General features: G+C 38.6%; 1 pseudogene; it reads right to left on the bottom strand.

Annotated features, from left to right (window-relative positions):
• Positions 1-9,329, bottom strand: part of LOC102851106 — a 66,262-nt pseudogene extending 56,933 nt beyond the window's left edge.
• Between the last annotated feature and the right edge of the window lie 2,417 nt (positions 9,330-11,746).

Here is an 11,746-nt window from a genome sequence, read left to right as displayed (position 1 = left end):
ACAACAGTGGCATCATGCAATATTTGTCCTTATGTGACTGGGATATTTCACTCAGCATAATGTTCTCCAGAGTCAACCATTTTGAATAATATTGCATGAGCTCCTTGTTTTTCAATGCAGCATAGTATTCCATTGTGCGAATATACCACAGCTTCTCTAGCCATTCGTTAGACAAACATTTTACTCTCATAAAGATTTATAGCCTTAGAAACCTAATGGAGGGTCACTAAATTGGGTTTGGTTTTGGGGAATTATTCAAAGGACCCATGGTGGTATAGAAAATTAATTATTGGACTGCTAGCCTAAAGGTCAGGACTTCAAATATACCAGCTCCTGAGGGGAAATATGTGCAGCCTCCTCCCATTACAATTTATAGCTTCAGAAACTTGGTGGAGGTTGCCATCTGCTGGAATCAATGGCAGTGCATTTGAATTTTCTTTTGTTTGGGACTATCAAGATGATCTCCGTATCCCCAAGTTCTTAATTACATCAGCAAATTTCTTTTCCCCCAAATAAGGTCTTATACACAGGTTCTGGGGATTAAGACATAGATACACATTTCTGCTCACACCATTCCTCCCACTCATGCTCACTGTCCTCATCATCAAACCTGAACCAGCTCGTAGCTTACCCTTCACTGCGTTTTCAGAGGCTGTAAATCACAGGAAAGGAAATTGCCAATCTTTTTTCCACAAAACAACTGGTGGATGCAAACCACTTGCCTTTGAGTTGGTGGTGCAAGTCCTTACCACCAGGCCACCTAAAATTCCTTTTCTTCCACTAGAGGTATTAGTGGACACAAGGGGGTCTTTGCATAGTCACTTGTCAATACAACAAACGGATTGTAATATCCACAGCACTGTATTGTAGATCTGGGAAAGCAGAGAGAATTCTCTCTAAAAACTGCCTCCATGTTCTAAAGGTTATTGGCTTTTAAAAAATTATTTCTGTTTTTTAAAATTTATTATTAATTTCAATGAAAATTTACAGAGGCTTTGGATTTCCATTCATTCATTGTTGCACTTTTCTCCCCTTCCAACCCTCGCCTCCCCCCGCCCCCCAGTACACTACCCTCTTGGAATAGTAAAAGAAAAATTCTTTCATTGTTTTACAATCCCTCCCCTCAGATCTACTCCACTATGTAGCCTTCACTCTGGACTGCTGTCATGACAATAATACCTAATCACATATCCCTTTTAAACAGTTTTCTCCCTCATCTGTTTCAATGCAGTATACATTATTGAACCCATCTTTCTCAGTATCCCCCCAATCCTGAGGTGAGTGCTGTTTTACAAAAATGGCACCATGCAGTATTTGTCCTTTTGTGACTGAGATACTTCACTCAGCATAATGTCCTCCAGCGTCACCCATTTTGAATTATATTGCATGAGTGCCTTGTTTTTCAATGCAGTGTAGTATTCCATTGTGTGAATATACCACAGCTTCTCTATCCATTCGTTTGTTGATGGGCACTTAGGTTGTTTCCAACTCCTTGCTATTGTGGACAAAGCCGCGATAAATATGAGTGTGCATATATCTGCTTGTATGTCAGGTATGATCTCTTTGGGGTTTATTCCCAGTAGTGGAATTGCTGGGTCAAATGATATTTCTATTTGCAACTTTTTGAGAAAGTGCCATACTGCTTTCCACAGTGTTTGCACCATTTTACACTCCCACCAACAGTGAATAAGGGTTCCAGTTTCTTCACAACCTCGCCAGCATTTGTTGCTTGCTGTTCTGTTAAATTTTGCTATTCTAACTGTGGTGAGATGATATCTCACAGTTGTTTTGATTTGCATCTCTAAGAGCTAGGGATTTTGAACATTTCTTCACATGCTTGTTAGTCATCTGAATGTCTTCTTTGGGGAAGTGTCTTTTCGTATCCTGTGTCCATTTCTATTGGATTATTTACCTTTATCTTGTTGTGATGCTCAAGTATTTTATAAATTCTGGATATAAGTCCCTTGTCTGACATGTCATTACCAAATACTTTTCCCCAGTCTGGGGCTTCCCTTTCTACCCTGTTGGAGAAGATTTTGGATGTGCATAGGGATTTGATTCTTGGAAGGTCCCATTCATCTATTTTATCTTTTCCTGGTTGTAGATTAAAGATTTATTTCTTCTTCATCTCTTTATTGAACATTTACTCTATGTTCCCATGTATGTAGGGAATGTAAACATTGTAGTGAAAACATATATTTAGAAAGAAAAAAAGTATTTTTCTCTTTAAAAGCTGCAGGATGGAGTTGAAGCTGAAACAAGAACATTTTCCTGAAAATTACTATGTCAAACTCCCTTTTCCTTGTACTCTTTTATTTTGTTGGTTCCCCCCCACCCCGTTCATGATTTATTTGGTGATTTAGTTGGTATGACATATTGTTGCATTGCATATATGTAGATCTTTACAAAACATTACATTATCAGAGTAGCAATGTACATTACTCTGATAAACATAGTATACAAAATAAGATCCTTTAGAACAATAATGCACAAGACATGCAATATTGAATCTGTACATTGGAACACAGGATGAGACTGAAAAAACAAGAAGGTGGAAGTTAGTTAAAACACAGAGAACATTCTAGTTTTCAGGGCAGGCGTAGTATGTGTGACACTGGCAGTGGTGTCTGAGACGTTGTGGAATTCTTTTATACTAACTAATTTAGATCTACACAGGTAAGTACCGTTAGGACATAGCTGTAGGGTTTTATGGACCATTCCTATGTCTACCTTTAGGAAATTAATGTTTTTCCTACATTGTAATTTTACTGCTTTAATCACAGATGAGATAAAAAGGACAACATGCACAACCCCCAATTAAAGTCCTTTTGTAGTCTACACACTGAAGTGGTGCAATAGAAGACTTTCAAACTGCAGCTCCCCCCTTTTGTTATGTAACTGTTGTGTTTGGTTCCAGGTTCCATCGAATTGGGTCTGACTGGCACAGGAGCGGATTTCCCCTCCTTCTCCAGCGTAGCATCTAGTGGATTTGAACAGGCCACCAGAGCTCCCTTGCAGCTCTTTTTGGATTCCCTAAATTGTATCTGCACTCTTCTTCAAACAAGCCTCTTCCTCAGGAATAAGAGCCACCTTCACGACGTCCGAGATTCCATTCTCCCCCAAGATGCAAGGAACACTAAGGAAGATTAAGGAACATTTAATTCCATAAAGATCCTTAATCATGGTGGAAATTGAATATATCTGCCCAAGATTCTTCATTATACTTTCTGCTTCATCTGCCACAGACTGTCCAATGGCCTAGGAGGTATGGCCTTTCATTTTGGTCACTTCTCAAGCAATGTCATCTGCCTGTTTGTGAACCTCTTTCCTCTGTTCAGCACCTAATTCATGACATAAATTTTTCAGGGAGACACCAGCCACATTCATTATACCCCATACAGGCACACTAGGGTCTTTGTGTTCTTCAAAGGTCCGCCCATGAGAGTTCAGTGCATGAACTCCCAGCCTCTCCCCAATTAGGTAACGAGACTGTGCTGAATCCAGATTGCATCCACTGCCAATAACATGGTTTTTGGGGAAGCCACTGATCTTCCAAGTCACGTAGGTAAGAATATCCACTGGATTAGAAACAACAGCAACTTGCAGTTTGGACTGTACTTTACAACATTAGCAATGATGAATTTAAAGATGTTCATGTTGGGCTGGACCAAATTAAGATAGCTTTCCTCCTCCTGCTGATATGCTCCTGCTGTGATAATAATCAGCTTGGAATTTGCAGTTACATTATGGTCTTTACCAGAGACAATTTTTTTTTGTATTCTAAGGGAAAGGCCACCATGGTGATGATCCATTTTCTCTTCTTTTAATTTGTCTTTCATGACATCAACAAATGCAAGTTCATCTACCAAGTTCTTCATTAAAATACTGATGGCATAGGCCATGCCAACAACTGTAACAAGCCCAACAAATATAATCATATTCTGGGAGGTCTGTTCTTCCTTAAGAAGATTCTGAATCAGCTGATCCTTGAGAGTTGCTGTATTTCATCAGCTGGCCTTCAGTGGCATGAGGTGAAAAAATCCCGACTCTGCAGCTGCAGCTCCAAGACTCCTGCATTCTTCTTTGGAACCAGCCAAGGCCAGTTCCTGATGCACTATAATCCTCTGCAACAAAGACATTCCAAACTTTGTCAAGCCCTATCCTTATATTTTCAAGTCCCTTCCTTTCAAGCACAGGTCAAATTAGCAAACTAGGTAACAATAAGACTGTGAGGTCAAAACCTTTGACCAGTAGGGTGAGACACAGCCCTAGCTTTTGCATCAGATCTAAATCAAAGTGAACCGCCTGCTGGTATGCTTGTTGGTCAGGTTTACGTTGGCCTAAGCAACCTTCTGCAGAAGTAAAATGCCTTGCTGAGATCTTTTGTTCTGCTGTGTTTCTGTTGTAACACTAAGCCACATTTATAACAATTTGAAGCCTACTTTTTCAGGGTTAACAATTTATTTGGGCCATAAAAAATAAACTAATGTCATTTAAAGGCATAAAGAGGAATAAAATGATGTGCTAATTTAGACAACATGACCAAGAAGGGTCTAACTAATTGTGTTGGGGTTTGGGTTTTTTTTTCCTTTCAATAATTTTCATTTGCATGAAAATTTACAAACCCTACTGGGCAGCCTTCAACATGGATTGCATCTCAATGTCAAGAAAACAAAGATTCTTACCATTGGACCAATAGGCAAATTATAATGGATGGAGAAGAGGTTGAAACTGTCAACAACTTCATCTTGGTATCAGTAGTCTGGAAATCAGGAGACACATTGCACTAGGAAAGTCTGCAGTTAGAGACCTCGCCAAATTATTGAGAAGTAAGGCTGTATGAAGCCTGAGTGTGCTCTTCTGGCCATTTTGAAAATGATCTTCAGAAGGATTTTGCTTGCAAAAGATGGCCAATCTATTTGGAGCTTGCCACCTCACAGCCTGCCTTCAGATAACCTTGATTTGAGTTCTTGTTCTATTGCTTTTATTATTTTCTTCAACCTTTAGCAGGTCTGTTCACCACTCTGGAAGCCCCTTCTCCATGGAAGGGGAAAGTAATAATACCTATTTCGAGTTAAAATTAGACTACTGGGAGGATTGGAAGGGGGCAATCATGGTGGCACGAGAGCCAGAAGTTCTGTGCCTGACTGTGGTCCCTGGTAGGTGATGGAGAGACGTCCAGCCCCTGAGGAGAGCTGCCTAGCTGCTGAAGAGAGCTACCCTCTCACTGCGGAGAGCCTCTCAGCCTCTGGGAAGAGCCACCCAGCCCCTGGGGAGAGGCATCTGTTGTGTTTGAGGAACTTTATCTAAGCTACTTTTCTTCATCTCCTTCTCCAGTACACCTGTAAGTAACACCTCCAAAAAACCCTTTCCTTTGTAACTCACAAATTTGTTCTCTCTAAGTTTGCTCCCTTTCCTATAGGTAATTTGAACACTGAGCCTTGTTCCAGAACCTGAACCCTGAGCCTGGTTCCAGAGACAAAAGGTAAATATAACTGCCAGCTAAGAAAGCAAAGGTGGATGGAGCCTCAAAGTTCAGCCAGCCATTCCCACTGGACTCACCCACACAAACATCTTGCAGTCCAGACCAAAAAAAAAGGTCATAAAAATATCTTCTAAAAGAACAGCAAGAAACCCCAACACCCTCTAAAAAAACCCTGAAATTATAAAAATTAGAGCAGAAAGAAATGAGATAGAAAAACAGGAAAACATTTGAAACCATCAACAAAACTAGGAGTTGGTTCTTTGAAAGGTCAATAAATCGACAAGCCTCTAGCAAAACTAACAAAGGAAAAGACACAAATAATATGAAGATGAAATGGGCAACATTACAACAGAGCCAACCAAAATTAAAAGGCTAACATTGGAATATTATGAGAAACTATACTCAAACAAATATGAAAACCTAGGAAATGGACAAATACTTAGAAATTCACAACCTACCTAAACTGACACAAACTGAAATTAAACATCTGAACAGACCCATTATAAAAGAAGAAATTGAAAAGGTAGTAAAACAACTTCCAGCCAGAAGAGCCCTGGACCAGATGGTTTTACAAGTGAATTTTATCAAACATTCAGAGAAGAACTGTCACCAATTCTACATAAACTATTTTAGAAAATAGAAAAAGATGGATTTTCCCAGACTTATTCTATGAAGTAAACATATGCTTGATACCAAAGCCAGGTAAAGACACCACCAAAATAGAAAACTGTAGGCCAATATCTCTCATGAACATTGATGCAAAAATCCTGAATAAAATGCTGACCAATAGAATCCAACTATACATCAAAGAAATAATTCACCATGGCTAAGTGGGATTCATAGCAGGTATGCAAGGATGGTTCAACATAAGAAAAATAATCAATGTAATTCATTACATAAATCAAAGAACAAGAACCACATGATCCTATCAATTGCAACAACAACAACAACAGGACTTTGACAAAATACAACACCGTTTTCTGATAATAATACTCAACAAAATAGGATTAGAGGGGAATTTCTTCAACATAGTAAAAAGTATATATGCAAACCTGAGAGCCAACATTGTTCTCAATGGAGAGAGATTAAAGGCATTCCCTTTAAGAACAGGAACTAGGCAAGGATGTCCACTGTCACCTCTCCTATTCAATATTGTATTGGAAGTCTTAGCCATAGCAATAAGGAAATAAGAGGTATCTAAATTGGCAAAGAGGAGGTAAAATTATCTCTCTATGCAGATGCTATGATAGTATACTTAGAAAACCCTAAAGACTCAGCAAGAAAACTACTGGACATAGTTGACCAACTCAGCAAAGTGGCAGGATACAAGATCAACATACAAAAATCAATTGGATTTCTCTGCAGTGGCAAAGAGAATACACAGTTGAGCTAATAAAAACAATACCCTTCACAATAGCTAATCACAAGATTAAATACTTGGGAATATATCTTACCAGAAGCACAAAGGATCTATTAAAAGAAAATTATAAAGGGAGCTCTGGTGGACTAGTGGCAAGAAGCTGTACTGCAATCCCAGAGACACACAGTTCAAATCCACCAGTTGCTTTGCTGGAGAAGGAGGGACAATTTCATCCTGTACCAGTCAGATCCAATTTGACGGTACATACACACACACGTTAAAAAATTTACAAAACATTACTACAAGAAACAAAAAGAGATATGGAGAAATAGAAGAATATACCTTGCTCATGGATAGGAAGACTCAATATTGTGAAAATGGCAATACTACCAAAGACAATTTACATGTTCAATGCAATCCCAATACAAATACCAATTACATTCTTCGATGAGATGGAAAAAGGCAATCTCCAGTTTCATTTGGAATGGAAAGAGGCTCCTAATAAGCAAAGCTCTCCTTAAAAAGAGAAACAAGGTAAGAGGCATCTCACTCTCTGATTTCAATTTGCTATGGTGGTCAAGACATTACTGGTACAATGACAGACACACAGATCAATGGAATAGAATTGAGAACCCACGAATCAAACCATCTACCTATGGTCAACTGATTTTTGACAAGGAGATGAAATAAGTTAAGTGGGAAAATGACAGCCTTCTTAAATGGTGTTTGCAAAATTTGAAAACCATCTGTAGAAAACTCAAGCAAGATCCACACCTCACTCCAAACACAAAAACCAACTCAAAGTGGATCAAGGACCTAGGACTAAAAACAAGGACTATAAACTTCATTAGAGAAAAGCTACGAACTCTAGAAGTCCTAACCCAAAACATAAACGGTCTTCCAAGCATCCTGAAAACCCTAAAACAGATGAATGGGACCTTCTAAGAATCAAATTCCTATGCACATCCAAAAACTTCTCTAACAGGGTAAAAAGGGAAGCCACAGATTCGGAAAAAATTATTTGGTAATGACATGTTTAATAAGGAACTTATATCTAGAACTTATAGAATACTCGAGTGCCACAACAAGATAAAGGTAAACAACCCAATTGAAAAATGGCCACAGAATATGAACAGACATTTCACCAAAGAAGACATTATAAAAAAAAAAGACATTCAGATGGCCAACAAGCACATGAAGAAATGTTCAAAATGTATAGCTCTGAGAGATGCAAATCAAAACAACTATGAGATATCATCTCACTCCAGTAAGAATAGCAAAATTTAACAGAACAATAACCAACCAATGCTGGTGAGGTTCTGGAGAAGCTGGAACTCTTATTCACTGTTGATGAGAGTGTAAAATGGTGCAACCACTATGAAAAGCAATATGGTGCTTTCTCAAAAAGTTGCAAATAGAAAAACTATTTGGCCCAGCAATTCCACTACTGGAAATATACCCTAAAGAAATCAGAACTGACATTCAAATAGATACAGGCACATCCATGTTTATTGTTGCATTTTTCACAATAGCAAAGAGATGGTAACAATCCATGTGCCCATCAACAATCAAATGGATAGAGAAGCTGTGGTATATTCATACTGCATAGGGATATATATATGTGCTGCATTGAAAAACAAGGAACTAATGAAATATTATACAAATATTACAAAATATAAATATAATGAAATGTTATACAAAATGGGTGACCCTGAAGGACATTATGCTGAGTGAAATATCTCAGTCACCAAAGGACAAATACTCCATTATGCCACTGTTGTGAAGTGGGACTGACATCGGAGTTGGGTAGAAATTGAGAGGGGATAAATAATGTATATTGCATTGAAACAGCTGAGGGACAAATGAGGGAGAGAACTGTTTAGGAGGAATATATGATTAGGTATTATTGTCATGACAAGAATCCATAATGAAAGCTGCATAGTGGAATGGATGGGGAGAAGGGGGATTGTATAAGAATGAAAGATTTTTTTTTCTACTTTCCAAAGAGAAAAGCAAACTGGGGGGGGAGGGGGAAGTGGCAGAGAAGAAAATGTGCAACAATGAATGAATGGAAATACAAAGTCTCTGTAAACTTTCATTAAAATAAATTTTTAAAAAAGGGAAAAAATATCTTCTTGCTGAACAATACACAAGCAGCTTCAATGCAAGACCACCAGAAAATTGTTAGGAGGCTCCCTTTCCCCTTCATCGCAATGCCTGTATTCACATGAAGCAGTCAGAGAGTTGTTGCTCCTATTCCCAGATGGGAAACCCACAAATAAAAAAGACAATCTCTTTGTGTATAAAAAAATAAATCACCATTGAACTATGCCCACTTTACCCTGTCTCCTCCAGTCCCCGCTATATCTTTCTCATTTCCTTTACCCACTCCCTCCACCCACAAAATTATGTAACCCTGTGATTTCACCCCTACCCATCCTCACCCCTCTGCTTTCACCTCTTACCTCTCATATTTCCATACATGTTTTTACAATAAAAACAACAAAAAGCAAACCAGAAAAACCACCTTAAAAAGTCTTGAGAATAGGCTTTTCGAGCTAGCGTGGGGTTTAGACTGGTCTTTGTGACCTCCCACCATGGCATACCATAGTCAGGGCCAGAAAGTGCAGAAGGTGATGGTGCAGCCCATCAACCTCATCTTCAGATACCTGCAAAATAGATCTCGGATTCAAGTGTGGCTCTATGAACAAGTGAATATGCGGATAGAGGGTTGTATCATAGGTTTTGATGAATATATGAACCTGGTATTAGATGATGCGGAAGAGATTCATTCTAAAACAAAGTCAAGAAAACAACTGGGTCGGATCATGTTGAAAGGCGATAATATTACTCTTCTACAAAGTGTATCCAACTAAAAATGATCAGTGAAGTGAAAATGAAAAGTTTTTGAGGGCAATTGTTTTTTTATTTTCCCCTTCTGTTTTAGGTTTTATTTTCTTTTGTTTTGTTTTAAATTGTTCTGAAACAGTTCATACTGTTTTGACTGGTCTTATATTATTGCCAGATCATAATAAATGCTTTGAAATTGTTTTTATTTAAAAAAAAGTCTTGAGAATAACCATAGTTTAATTAGTAAAGTTTGCTTAGTTAGTTTGCTTAGCTAGTAAACAATGTCTACCTTGATCATTGTGTTCTTTCAAAGAACTGTCTATGCACAAACAAAATGACAGCAGCTAATCACGAGTTTAGATAGGCAGGTCAAGGCAGCGGGTTTATGTTAACAGAAGGGGAACCACGCAGAGGAGGATAAACTAAAAAAAATCATGTGTCACCTAACTGCACATGCAGAAAGAGTTGAATTTGTGTATGTCCTCTTGTGTGCATTTTCAACAACAGCAAAATAAATAAACCAATAAAAAGAGAAGTAAGGATGCCACTTCGAAGACAAAGGTGCATCTGATTCAGGCAGTCTTTCCGATCACTTGCTAAGCATCTGAGAGCTGCACAATTATTAGTGGTGGCAGGAGAATTGAAGCCTTTGAGCTGTGGTGTTGGAGAAGAGCACTGAACATCCCATAGATGGCCAAAACAACAAACAAAAACGTCTTGGAAAAGGTGTGGCCAGTGTGCTCTTTGACAAAGGAGTGGAAGACCCTCAACTGGGTAGATTGACACATTGACTACAGCAATGGGCTTGAGTGTGTCAGAGATTGTGGGTATGGTACAGGATAGGACAGGGTTCGGATTTGTTGTTCATAGAGTTGTTTGTTCATAGGGTTGCTTTTGACTCAGCAGCACCTAATAACAAAAACAACAACAAAATGGATATCCTAGGAGCCCAGGTATGGCATAGTATTCTCTCATTTCTCTCTTCTTTCTTTTTTTTAATTAATTTTAATAGACATTTACAGAGGTTTTGGATTTCCATTCATTCATTGCCACACTTTTCTCCCTGCCCACCCCTCCCCACCAGCTTGCTTCCCCCTCCGAAGAGAAAAAAAATTCCTTCATTAGTATACAATTCCCACATCCCTTCCCCCCCACAACCACCCCGAGTTCACTTCTCTATGCACCCTTAATTCTGGATTCCTGTGCTAACCATAATATTCAATCATATATCACTTCTAATCTGTTCTTTCCCTCATCTGTTTCTCTCTTCTAAGTGATCTTTGAGTATCTTAGAGTAATAACATGTAAACTTCCAGTGTTTATCTCTCTGACCTTCTCCAAGGACCCCTCAGGTGACAGAAACAGTGAACCACTTCTCTATTAACCCAAAGTATGGTGGTTTGAACCTACCCAGGGATGCTTTGGAAGAAAGTTTGGAAATCTACTTTCGAGAGCTAACACTCACCGAATGCAGTTCTGCACTGAAACATGTAAGGTTACCAATTGAAATTGACCATTTGTTTGCTAAACCAGAAGGTCAGCACTTCAAATTTGCCATCTGCTATTGTAATGATTTACAGTCTAGGAAACCCTAAGGGGCTGTTCTACTGTATATTGATGTCACTATGAGGTAGAATTCGCATACAGGGAAGTCCAGTGAATACCACTATCATTCAAATATATGCACCAACAACCAGAGTCAAGGAAGAGGATATAGAAGGTTTTTACAACTTTTACAATCGGAGATTGATCGAACATGCAATCAAGATGCATTGATAATAATGGGTGACTAAAATGCAAAAGTTGGGAACAAGGAAGAAGATTCAGTAGTTGGAAAACATGGACTCAGTGACAGAAATGGAGCTGGAGAGAGAATGATCGAATTTTGCACAGTCAATAACTTATTCATAGCAAATACATTTTTTAAGAGACATAAACGCAGGTTATATACTTGGATTTCACCTGATGGTATGCATAGGAATCAGATCGATTACATCTGTGGAAAGAACCACTGGAGAAGCTCAATATCAGCTGTGAAAACTAGGCCAGGA

The sequence above is a fragment of the Elephantulus edwardii genome, unplaced genomic scaffold (assembly GCF_000299155.1).
Source record: "Elephantulus edwardii isolate Elephantulus edwardi_28Jun2011 unplaced genomic scaffold, EleEdw1.0 scaffold00302, whole genome shotgun sequence".
NCBI lineage: Eukaryota > Metazoa > Chordata > Mammalia > Macroscelidea > Macroscelididae > Elephantulus > Elephantulus edwardii.
Note: the sequence above shows the minus strand (reverse complement) of the source record. Positions and strands in the feature narration are given on the sequence as shown.